Below are 14,057 nucleotides of genomic sequence, written 5' to 3' on the forward strand. Positions count from 1 at the left end.
TGCGAAGGAAATAACGTGATATTTTTAGACAAGTAATAAAGTTAATACTTAGATGTGTTTTGGAATTGGAAAACGCACAATGATATAGTTTTTCCAAGCAACTTAATATTGACGCAACATTTAAATATGTCTAACTAATAAATATGACATTGTTACCCTCTTCTATTGAGCGAGATTTTTGAACCTTATTGTCTCGGACAAGATTTCTTTTGTTTTTTCAATGTTGCCTGGCAATGAAAATAATAAAAAAAGATCATCACAACTTATCAACAAAACTGCGATGTTATAAAAGGTTCGGCAAAGTGCCACCCTTTATTTTTACACTGTTATGAAATAACATGTGTTTTGAAAATATAACAAACTGAATGTTAAAATGTAATGTTGTCAGATTAAAAATCACGATTGATTGTCTTGCATAGTAATGGGAAGATTAGAATCTGGATCCTGCCATGGAGGAAACACATAAAAAACATAGAATTTAGTCAGCAATGTAACTTATATAATCTTAAAAAAAACATTAGGTACCACAAATATTATCTGTTCCCTTTCTCTTTTTAATTAAGAATTCCTCTCCATTCTATTTGTCTTCCGTTATCTCATTTACATTTACAGAAGCATTGAAGAACGGTTGAACCCTTCTCTGTGTTGAACCCATTGTTTTTCTGTTTTTTTGTTTTCATAGTGGATTTCAAAATAATAATATAGATTAACATACCATGCAAAATTATATAATAGAGAGGCTTACCCAAAAGGCAACAAAACAGGAAATTAAATATCTCATTTATATTTATATAAGGATTTAAAGAAATTATATGACATTTGTCACCTCTTTTGTGAGTGAGATATTTGAACCTCTAAGTTGGTTATAACAAAGATTCCTTGGTTTTTCAATGTCTGATCTGGGCATGAAAATAATTAATAAAAGGTAATCACAATATTGATAAGAATTGCCAATGTTAACAATGGTTATGGAGAGTCCACAACTTTTATTTTTACAATGTAATGAGATAAACATTATGGTTTTTATAACTCTATACAAACCGAATGTTGAATGTATGTTGTAGATTCAAAACCTCACGATTTGTTGTTGTCTACCATAGTAACTGGAATATTGAATCGGGATCTACAATGGAGAGCACCTGAAATAAACATAGATTTTACTAGTCAATAACCTTATCATTAATCGAAAAAAACATATGTTAACCACTAATATGCTTTTTTTACCTCTTTACTTTAACTGAGCATTCCTCTCCGGTCTATTTTCCTGAGTATATCATTTACATTACCAAAAGCATTTGAAATGAACTTGTGGAACCCTCTCATGTGTTGATACACATGGTTTCTGTTGGGGTGAGAGTCTTCACTTTGGAGGATAAAATAAGTAGAAGATAGAATTATAGATACCATGGCAACAAATATTAATAGAAAACTTACCCAAAAGGCAAAACCCTAATATAATCATTTAATTGTAGAGTATTCAGAAATATTGGAATCTGTTCTTGGTCTTAATCACACAGTCGTGTTGCCTTTTCAAATGGTGTCACCTGGAATTCAAAATATATATATATCGGAACTTAGATAGCACAACCCAAATTTATCATTAAAGAAAAATAGAAAGGTCGCTCACAATTATTAATATCTATATCAAAAAAGTATTGCAACTCCAATAATTATACAAAAGAATTGTAACTACTACCAAATAAAATAGCTAGTTATTATGTTCGGAAGTTTATTATGGATAATGTTTGCGTGAAATTTCATACAAAAAACACCATTCATAGTGTCATAAATAACATAAACAACAAAGATATAGACTGATACTTTTGCTTTTTAGATAATAATTATATGAAGTGCTCTAATTTAATAACTTGTTATCTTTTTGGGATTGACTTTGTTGGCTTTGGAAATTTAGGCTTTTTTGTTCCATATACACATTCTCAATTTTCTATCTCTCTGCATACGTTTGTCCCAAGGAATGATATGTATTTTTTCCGACTCATATTCCAATCGTGTGTTTTTAAATCACTATGGTCAATATTAAATTCCTGAATTAGACTTGTATAGTTGCTGCTCTTGAAATCTTAATAAACCATCTTACATCTTGTACGACCAATAACAAAAATATTATTATCCTTAATTCATTCTTTTTTTCAACTTTGTGAGTCACAATTATTATAATTATATGCAAAAATTAATAACAAATGATCTAACTACACTTTTTAATGTAATTTAGGTATCACAAAGTGTTTAATTAAAACTTTATAGCATAGAAGTATGTTGGATGTATGCTTGAAACGCACCGTATTACACGCTGAAGTGAAACGGACGTCGCTTCTCTCCAACCTGACAGAAACCAGCGCGTGATGAAAAAGGAGATCCAACTATGAATTCAACCCTAATGTTCCCATATAAAAGCAGAATTATTTGGCAGGGTTATAGATCGATTCCTTCATTTAATTCTAAGAACTCTCTATCTTCTTTCGTTAAACACCATGTAAGCCTTTAGGTGTTACACTTTGGCGGTTGAGTGTTTTCTCGTAACTGAGTGTTGATGACTGGTTTTAGGTCGTTCTGGTGAGTGATTCGAAGGTGTGTAATCTCTAGGTTTAGTTACGGCTGGGTGAGAAGGTGTTTTGAGTGACTTGGCTGGGCTTGAGGTGGTAATCTGGTAATTCTGAAGTATATATGCACGGAGCTCGTGGGATTCTCGAGTCAAGTGGACGTAGTTTGACTCATTCGTATAGAAAGTAACCATGGTAAATCTATGGTCCGGTTGTGCTTCTTGATCTTGATTTATTGTTTTGTTGGTTGATTCTTTCTTTGAGCTAGTTATAACAGTGGTATCCAAGCTATCCTTCTTGGGAAGATTAGTTTCTTGTTGCGAATTAGGTGTTTCGCGCAAATTAGGTTTCGTGAAATTAGGGTTTCAAATTTGGGTTGCTGAAATTTGGGGCTTTTTCGAAAACTTGTTACTTCTAGTCTCCAATAGGAGCTAGGGGGTCACACTCTTGGTTAGTTCAAAGTATATAGGCTGGAAACCATACCAGCCTACGAAAACTGCCTGGCAAGTAATTGGCACTTCTTGGTAACAAAGCCCCTTACCTCAAATATCCTTTGTTGTTTTTTTTCTTGTCTTTATTTTTTTCATTAGATTAAGATACCACTTTCGTATGGAGATCTCCCATATGATGGGAAGATCGATTTCGGGATGTTGAGAAAAAAACATGAAACCGCACCACTGTCCCACAACAAGTGCCATCGCATGGAAAGGAACTCCGAAAATTGCAGAGAGAGAAAGAGCTGAAAAAGAAAGGGAGAGATCCTGAGGGTGCATACAAGCTTGAGAATCATGAACCTGTTCCTGCTAGGTCCTCCGGAAGTAGATGGAAGTTGAATCACCGATTGATCTATGGGTAACTCATACCTTTATGCTTTAACAATCGCCCCCAACCTAGCTTTTCTCTATACAAGGGGCTGATTATAATTTCTTGATAAATGGAATACTAAGAGTATGATGGAACTTAGATGGATTTTCCTGAAAATGAACTTTGGTTCTAAAAGGAACAGCCAACCTAGGAAAACTAGCTTGCTTATGATTTACTGACGAGCCCTGACTGCAGATACCAAGTAGTCCAAGAATGCCGTTACAGTACTCTGGTACGGTACCAAACCTTGACATAATAACAGCGGACTAGGGCTAGAAGAACTAGAACTGAAAACTCAGAAACGGAATGGCACAAACTCTGTTGTTAAGAGGACCGAAAATAGTCACATTGGAAGGAACTCAGAAAATTCATGGTGTTAGAAATAAGAAATAACTAGGGAAGTAAGTCAGTAACAACAAGAAGGACGATTCAGGAAAAATGTTTTTTGTAAAAAACAGGGGCATATTAAAAAGGAATGTCTTTGAGTGAAGTTACAAAAGCAAAACACACTGGGGACTACTGAAAATACTAGTACTATCGTAGAACCTAGTGAGGAGCCCTGAAGTCCCTTACTGTGTTCATGAACTGACCTGGTTGAAGAGTGGGTGCGGACTCAGGCGTTCTTTTCACATAGCTAGGAAGATGTTCCAGACTTTGAAAAGTTAAAAATAACTGTGTACATGGAACAAAAAGCTTGCAGGATAAGGGTGAGGCACTGTGACTCTAAGGGTTAACACAGGAAAAGTGGTGAAGAACTAATGGGTCAGATACATACCAAATTAAAGAACTTAAACTTATCCTAGGCACCTTAGATGAAGTCAGATGCTTTACAAGCAAACATGGAGCTTAAATTATAGGGGTAACAACTTATACTGGACAGGAGAGAAGAGAAATGCTTTATATCCTTGTGTGAAATTATTGCCCCAAAACTTTGTTTAACTCTGTCGAACTTCTACTAATTGTCCAATACAGAAAAGTGGCACCTTAGATTAGGCCCCAACAATAGTCAAGGGGCCATGACATGTGAAAATGAAGGCAGTTTGGAAAGGACAGGACCATTCCCTTGAATTCTGTGAGAATTGTGTCTAGGGGAAACAACATAGAATATAGCTCACCGAGACACACATAGCCACCAGTCCACTAGAAAACTCCACCTCGACCTTTGGGGACCTGGAAAAGTGAAGGTCTCTATAGGAGGAATAATTACGTTCATTTCTCTGGTGGTGCTATAAGCACGACAGATGGGGTATACTTGTTGAAAACAAGAGATCAAGCCCTAGCTAGGTTTTTAGGATTGGAAACCTATAGAAAACAAAGTGGGAAAAAGGGTTAGGTACTCAGAACGACACATGGGCGAATTTTTCTGCAATCAAGCATTGTACTAGTTTTGTAGTGACCAAGGGGTTTTAAGATATAGAAACGATGACCTCTACCACAACAGAAATGCGCGTGAGCAGAATGAATGATAACCCTCCTTGATAAGGTTAGTGCCTGTTAATAACCTCACAACTCCCAACCTCATTCTGGGGAGAAGCTCCTTGCAACAGCTGCTTATCTGGTAATAGAAGCCCAGCTATGCTATCAACTTAAAGGAGCCCTGAGGACAATTGTGTGCAGGAGAGTCCAGCCTTAAACCACTTGAGAGTTTTTGGGTGGGCCACGATGCAAAACCACAGGGGCAAACGTGGAACCCTGTGGTTCTACTCAAGTGCATATTCCTGGGGTATTCAATAGGACCCAAGAGCTAGAGACTCTGGGGAAAAGACAACTTCAGGGTCAAAAATCATGGTTAGCAAAGATGTCATATTCAAAGAGGGTTTTGCCCTTGTAATGAAACCACAAACAGGGAACTGACCACATGTCAGAACACGATGATCCCTTCACCCAACACTAAAGTTCCCAATGAACAATTTAGGTGGATCTACCTGTCCAAACTCAACCAGTCAAGAAACTGGAGACTGTCTGAACTGGAGAAGAAACTGGTACAAAACCTGATCCGAACACTGAGGAGAGATAGAAACAGTAGGATGATACTGAGATCCAACCCGAACACTTGCAAGGTACACCAACTTTGCAAGAGACGAAAAACAGAAGACAGTTTAATGGCACCCAATGAGATATTCCATGCGTGACCTAATTATACAACTGCCCTTCTTGCAGTGGTACTGAGTAACAAAAGAAGAACCACAAAACCTTGAGGAACGCATGCAGGACAAAAGAAAGTAACCAATGGAAGGCTGCAATGGAAGCTGAAATGAAATCATTGAGGGGACCAGGAACCTGGAAACTTGTCACCAAAGCCCAAGGATCAGAAAACTTGTACAATGCAAGTGGCTCTGTCAAACTATAGGAAGGGTACATGATAATATCCCCTCGGTCTAAGGCTAGACTTGTACCAAGGTTTCACCCAAAGAGAGGGGAATTGACTCAATGAAGTCTTTCCCCCAGTATGTAGGTACAAGAACATAACGGCTTATGCGTCAATAGTAGCGTCACCAGCGATCTAGAGCTTGAGACACACTAGATGCACAACGTCTTTCCTCCATGGAAGATCTTGAGGAAGAGATCTACATGTCCAACCCCTTAGGTTAAGTCAGATACAGTGGCCCCCACACCATGTCTGCCTACTGTGTAAACCTGTATGGTCTAAGCAACCCCTAGACAATGTATAAGAGGTTTGACACTTTTATAGTAAGTATAGGATTCACTAGAGTACGATATGACACTGTTTTACTTTGCTTGTTCTAGATGAAATGCCTATTGTACTTACTGTTAGGATTAGATGACATGTTACTAATAGTAGTCAAAGCCTCATGATCTATGAGTTAAAGAGAAACTGTAATGCCAGAAATTTGAAATGAAGACCTACGGGGATGATAGAAAGAATTAGAATTGCAAAATTGATAATAACAGGATAAGTGTAAACTAATCCCAGTGCTCAGATATCTCATAATTTATAGAAAGGTTTGGAATGTCAGGGTCCAAAAACAGTCTCCATGCCTTTTAGCAAACCACTTCACCTTAAGGCACGCCCAAGACCCTAATACTGATGCTGATCATTAGTAATGGAGACCATCCCTATGCTAATTTAATTGGATCCCTGATGTAGCTATGATGCACTAGGCCTGATCTATCATTTGTGATATCTGTTGCTGAGTAGATTTGTCCATCCTGGTAGGAAATTGTCCAAGCCCGAAGTGGGTACTCAATATTTAGTGGGTCTTTGAAGTGGGACCTGGAATATTATAAACGAGTCTGCCTCCCTTGAGCTGATGGTTTGTAGACTACTGATTTGCAGGTGACAGGGACATAGGAAGGCAACCACTACTATACTCACCGTTGGGAGGCAACTGCATTAGTACTGGAATGTCCCAATTACACTCCTATAGATTGCAATGTCAACAACGAGGCTGATTGTGGCTTACTGAGTATTCAACAGAGGCAATAGTGGCTCCAAGGGATCTAATGAAGCAAAACGACTGACACTGAAACCAACCATTTTTTCAGACAGTCAAATTGCAATTAGACCTGAGCAAGAAATCCGTTATACACATGAGCGAACCAAACACTATTTGATGTTCGCTATCACTTGTGTAGGAGTTATCCCTCTAGAGGGGAGATATATAAATAAGGTTCCCACGCAGCATGAACCCAGAGAACTGGTACGAAGATTGTTACTATTGCAAAGTTCAGCATGCTTAATTACTGTCCATTCTATAAGCAACACAAACAAGAGAACAATAAGGCTCACTAAAGGCAAGCTGCACTAAGCACAGGGCTATTGTTCCCCATCAAGGTGGAGATTTGTGTGTGATGATGGCTGTAAACGCTACCGTATTGACATTAAGTGTAACGAGCGTCGCTTGCTGCCAACGACAGAACACCATCCTGAGGCGTTGATGAACAAGGAGATCTTTAAGGATGAAAATCAACCCTAATGTTCCACATATAAAAGCAGTATTATTTTGGCAGTTTTAAGAGTCGATCTTTCAGTTCGTCTCAAGAACTCTCTCTCTCTTCGTTAAAACACCATTGTTAGGCCTTAGGGTTTCTAACATTTGGGTTGGTGTTTATGCCTAAACTTGAGTGTTGATTGACTGGTTTAGGTTTGCATTTCTGGGTTGTATAGTAGACACTGTACTTAGGGATTCGAAGTGTTGTAACTCTAGGTATTTACAGTTGAAGGAAGGTGTTTTTTGAGTGACTTGGTGCGCTGAGTGTGTAATCTGTAAATCGTTGACAGTATTAGGCATGCCGAGCTTCGTGCATTTCTCGAGTTCCAAGTGGACGTGCTCGTGTCATCTTATAACGTGAACCACGTGTAAATCTGTGGTCTTGTGTGGGCTTCTGATCTTGATTATTATTTTTGTTGAGTTTGATTCTTTCTTTTGAGTAGTTTAAACGAAATTATAGTTTTGCAGCAAGATTTGAACTGAAATAGAGCTTCATTTGTTACAGCAATGCATTAAAATGGTTCAGCAACAACAGAGATTCCCAAACAAAGGAGACATTTTATATTATAATTGAATAAACTGTTGGTTTGGCAATGGTTCTACCAAAAGGATATCATGCAGTTGTTGATTCAACAGCTGAGAATAACTCGACTCTGACATTATAACCAAAAAGATACGCATCTATTCAATTATACTTATATTAGGTCGTATTCTAATGTAACTGTCACAATTCTACAGGCCATTATATATAATAAAATGGTTATCAATTAAATTTGATCTATAAATCTAATCGATTACAATTCTAATGAAAAATTATGATGAAGAGGGAAGTTTCAATTTGTACTATTGCTTTTCCCAAGAATTCTATAAATTTTTCAAAAATAAAATGCATCAAATTCACTTGTATGTAAAAAACCTGAGTAATTTGAATGTGATATCACAATCAATTATTCAATTAACAATTGTTCAAAAATAGTTCACAGAAAAGAATATATTCATCACCTTAATAGGAACTACTTGTAAATATAGGAGCAATGTTTCACCTAACTGTATATATCTACACTAACGAACAAATAAAATAAATGATGCAAGAGAAATTCATTAGTAGAAGCATTATAAATATTATTATGCATAAATTATTTAAGAAACGATAGCAGTAACGCTATTCAAAGAAAAATAAAATCTAAACCTTAAAGTAGATCAAACACACCTACCCAGAAGATAAACAACAGTCTACAGTTTTCATATAACTCTCTCTCTCTCTTCTCTCTATTCTCGCCAATATATTATAATATACCAAGGTGTAGTAATTTCAAAACCAGTTAAACACAATATTCTATAACTATACAATGTATGAGTATGTTGAAATAACATGCATTATACCTCAACCAAAATTTATAGGATCAGATTCATCTTACTTGCAATTTATTAGAGTAATAAATTAATGAGCAAATTAAATTTTACAAAATAAATCATTAGGAAATTAATGAGTTTGAATAGTTTTATATGTGAAATATTATATTTTTTTAATACAATAACGAAACCATGAAGTTCATAATTATTATAGTTTTTAAAATATAAATATTTTGTTTCGTGTTTAAATGATACAATAAGTTTTTATCAAGTGAATATATTCGGAGTTGGATATCTTTCCGCTTGGTTAAACGTTGCCGTTTAAACCTGTTCATGTCCTTGAAGCAAATTAGGGATTAAGAGCATTTTTAGTTTATTCGTAAATCACAGTTGCACTTCAAAAGCTTTCGGATGTATCAACAAACTGAATTACATTACTTTTACTAACCAAATTATTGTTTTTATCTACTCACATCATTTCATACGTCTGTTTTACTTGCATTAACCACAACATTTGGGTAATTTCAGTTTTTATTACTGGGTTTTTTTGCACCTCATTTTCTGTCTGACAATGTTGCTTATAGAAATTCATAGCACAATTACTTGTGCTATCTCTGCAATTCCGAAAACATTACAATTCGATGACGATTGCATTATTACCATGTGAGTGTTTAAATTTTGTAGATTCGGATCCTTGACTAGGTTTTTTCAACGTTGTTTTGAATTTTTTCTCCAGATATGGTGTGTTCCTCCTCCTTAATTTGTCGAAGAAGTCATGATTTCTTATAACAATTACCACCCAGTCAGCTCCATCCTATTGCCTGGAAAATAGTTTTGGGTTTTGAAGCTCTGTGTTTTGCTGCATGATATTCTACCTGTTTTATATTTTTAACCACTCCTGCGCATTGAAAAAGAGGCTGAGGGTAGAAAAGGTCGAGGTATGTGTAACTGGATTATCAAATCAAGTGTGTGTTGGAATGATAGATATTTGTGTGGGTTGCAAAAAAGGTTAGGGGAGTTACCCCACAGATTGGACAAAGCTAAAATGCCAACGCAATCTAGGGTAAAATTACACGCTGAACGAATCTAGCATCAGACATTGGAGAATTTTATTCGCAACAACAAACATTTGATGTTTTCGATATGTTGGAGAAATACTCTATTCTTCATTTAAAAGGAGGCATTGCAATTTTTTATCTGATAGTTTACATTAGTTATTAAGTGTTTCTCATGTAGTATTTTTTTTTTTCCTGGTTACAGTGGATATCGCAAAAGCTTTCCCAAAATCAACAACTTCAATATCAACTTCCATGCCCAACTTGATGGGCCCTATTTCATCGGCACCATCTACATTGAAATTGAACATAAAGAGAAGATATAAAAGAGCTGCATTGATAAGACGAAGCAAGCGTAAAAAGGTGTGTGATAGAGAAGCCAAGTTCAATTCCCCCAATAGTTAATGAGACAATGTCTAAAAAAGATCTGAAGAACCTACATCAAAAGAGTGTGAATTCTGTGATTTAAAATGATGATTGGTTACTTTTAGTTTATTAATTTTTTTTTTATAATTATTGTTGTTGTTGTGACACATTTGTGGAGCAGAGAAGTATGGCTTATTTGAAATCAGGAGGCGATGGCTGGCCTCTAATAATCATTGCAAATTTGAAAACAGACAAAAAAAAAAAAATTGTTGTTCACAAGGCCAAAACACAGAGGAAACATGGATTTAGAGAAACAGATGGCAGAAGCTGATGTGAATGAATCGGGGTTTCATAAGAAGAAATTATCAGTATTGAACAATCATCTTCAAATGCAAAGTTGAAAATGAGTTCTGGAAAGAAAGGAGAAAGAATTGTTGGAATGCACACAGCAACCGGAAATCTACCCTGTTGCAGTGAAAAGGAAAGAGATTAAAGCTTTTGATGTTGTCCATGCATGTTCTTGAACACTCGAGAAGTTGTTGTGATGCATTTAAGTCTAGATTTCCTTATGACGATTTTAGTTTCTTAGAGAGTTTGATTTTGCAAGACGAAGAGAGAGAGTTAGAAAAGAGGATTGAAACGCAAGTTTGTGGTAACAATAGTACTCAGTTCAAACTTTGAGGTTCCGTTACTTATGCTAGGTTTGAGAGATATGGAATTACGTATAATACATAGCCATAGATACTGAGTTCTTGACGTTGTTTGTTGTTGTGGTTGGGACTTTCAAGAACATAAACAATCTAAACTACTAGACGTTGGAAAGTAATGTCGATATGTTGAAATTGATTCAATTGGGGCTAACGTTTTGGATGAGAATGAAATTTACCTAGTTGTGGTTTGCAAGCGATTCGGGGAGTTGTTGTGCCAATGTGGATTGACTTTAAGAAGAATAATGAGAAGGGTATTTAGTGAATCGAATTGGTGAGCTTTTGATATCAACAAGGATTGTGTGAACGATGGTGATGGGTGTTCACTGGGTTTACATTCATAGTGGGTTTGTTTGTATTGTTACAAATATTCCTGATATATATTAATGAACATGCGTGTGGAGCTTTGTAAACTACTATACGTGGTTGATAGACGGTACACTCTTAAGAACGTTAATTTGGATTGTATTAGCAAATATTGAAAAACTGTATTACAATATTGCGAATCTATTATTAACCAATACAAAATAATTTTACGAGAACAAGATTTGTTTAATATTTAATATCAAAATACATGCGTTGCATTACTTTATTATTTATCAAGGTTCATCAAACAGTGTAGGTACAAGTTATGTAGTCATCATCAGCAACATTCCGATTGAGATTGATCAAACACTCCCGTGTTCTAACAATCAGCAACAATAAGCTTACATCATCCACGATTTCAATAACATAAATCATATTGTTGCATTTTCCCTTGCACCATTTAGATTTTCTATGTTGCGGACATTGGGTAGTATTTGTTTGAACTCCTTTTGTCTGACACCCATTGTCGCACCAACAGTGTTTAAAAAAAGAATGAATTTAAATAAATATTTAAACATGTAGAAATACAAATTGCATTATAACGTATATATATAAAAATATACGATAATACAAAGTTGAATTCCAAATAAATAAGTCAAAACAAAAATTAGAGAATTTATAAGATTTTTTGTTAGTTTTATATTACACAAAATGTGTAACCTTCTCTCTTGATTGCCTTCCCATCCAAGTCGCTCTCATTTGCAGAATGCAAAGGATCCTTTTCTTTCAAATCTGAAACAACAGCGACTATAGAATCATGACCGACCAGCAAAAATGTATGCCTTCTTTGATTTGTTTTGCAGTATTTTATCCGTAACATTGTGGTCGATGTTCGCTCAAAATCTGTTTCAGGTCTTCTCTTCTCTGGCCATTACGAACAATTAAGGTAAAAGAGATAAAGAGAGTCTATAAACGTATAACAAGGTATATGAAAAAAGTTGAGATTGGATAGTATAAACAACAGTTTTGAGGAAGAGCTTAAAATAAGAAGAGAAAAACGAACATATGGAAAACAAACACAAAGGTTCTATTAAATGAATGCAACGATTGAAGAAGATGAAATATAAAAAACCACCGCGGTGATATGTACTGACTTGAAACGTTTCATTTATTTAATAAATATTACATCTGGAAAAACAACAAAAGAATAGAATAAATAAGTATAATGATAAAAAGAAAAAAAAAATTGTTCAGATAGTTTCAAATAAACAAAATATATATTTAGTTAAAACCATTGTTTTGTACAACATTCACTAAATTGATATTAGAAAACAAATTTCGGTCAAGCCTAGACCAATGGTAAGAATGTTATAGTTCAATGAATGATATAATGTTTATAAACATTAGCAAACTTAATTAATATGAAATCGTATATTAAAGTAATTTGTTATTTTAATCTGGTTGATGATTTTATATTAATCAGGTAAATAGTTTATTAAATTACTAATGACATTTTAGTTTTTCATTCCATTTATGTTTCACTGGTTGGCTTATTTGAATTAAATATATTTCACCTAACTTTTGCAATACTTAACAATAATGTTGTTCAGGGTATTCCTAAAAAATTAAATATTATTTTATTAAAAAGTACACCTACTATTTCAAAAACATCGATCCAATCGGTTTTCTACAATCGGTGGATTAACAGTCATTTATATTTCATTAATATATTCATTTATCTGATGTTTCTTTATTTAACGAATTTTCTATTTCTTTAAGCTGTGTTCACGCCCATTGTTTGTCCAACACGCTCTCAGTGTAATCGTTTTGGCTTTCTCTCATGTCGATGTTGATTTTCTTCCTAAGGGTTTGAAGCTTTTGTGTCAACATCTTCTACATTGTCGATTCAATTATTGTATATCTCATCCCTTTTTTCAATATTGTTCTTTGTTTTTGGTAGTAGTTTCATCTATTTGTTTGTGTAATCTATCATTAAAATTTCTTTAATGTTATAGTATACAGTTGTATTTGATGGGCATTCCTACGGATTGAAGTTATTTCTATGCAATTATAACACCTGTAAAAAAATTTGGATCAAGCATTATTAAAAATGAAAACCTAGGTTTACTGTTCATAAGAAATTAATACTTGGAGGGTCACAAAAAGGGAAGAAACAAAAAAAATAAAAAAATAAAAATAAAAATTCTTACAACTACTTTTACAGAGAAATTTCTTGTTTCAAAATTTATATGTTTGATTTTTTTTTTACTGTTTGTTTTTCTTGTTAATATATTTCAGTTTCATATTTGATCTGCTTTGTTATTTAATCTTGGTAGAATGGAAACGACGAATCAATCATCAAAGATGGTAGAATCACAAACTGAGAGGAAAGAAAATGCAAAGAATTTATCTTCGAAAACTAAACAGAAGAAAGTTGGTAGAGGTCCTTGTAGGTGCTCTACAAGGCTCGAAGGAATAGTTTTGGATACTCACAATGACAATGTTCAGCGTGTGATAGAATCAGTAATTTTCATTGACAGCGACAAAGAAGTCAAACTGCAATCACCTCAACAGATGAAACAGGCTAAACCAAGTAATACAATTGAAAATTTGAAAGGAAAGGTTGACCATTTAACACATCTAATAAAAAATCAGCAAACCAAATATAGAGATTTGTACTTCGAATCCCAAAAGAAGGTATAGAGATTCTGGTAGAATATGATTCACTTTTCTAGATGACTTCAAATGCTATATCTATTTGAGTATTGTTAATGATTTTAATGATTTTGTTTTCACTCAAATTCAGGTTGAAACCTTAACAGAAGAAAATCATCAGTTGGCTTTGAAGTTACAAAATGCATTTGGAAAACTTAAAACAATATGACTTCTACA

Source organism: Pistacia vera, unplaced genomic scaffold, assembly GCF_008641045.1.
Source record: "Pistacia vera cultivar Batoury unplaced genomic scaffold, PisVer_v2 Contig124, whole genome shotgun sequence".
In the NCBI taxonomy this organism is placed as follows: domain Eukaryota; kingdom Viridiplantae; phylum Streptophyta; class Magnoliopsida; order Sapindales; family Anacardiaceae; genus Pistacia; species Pistacia vera.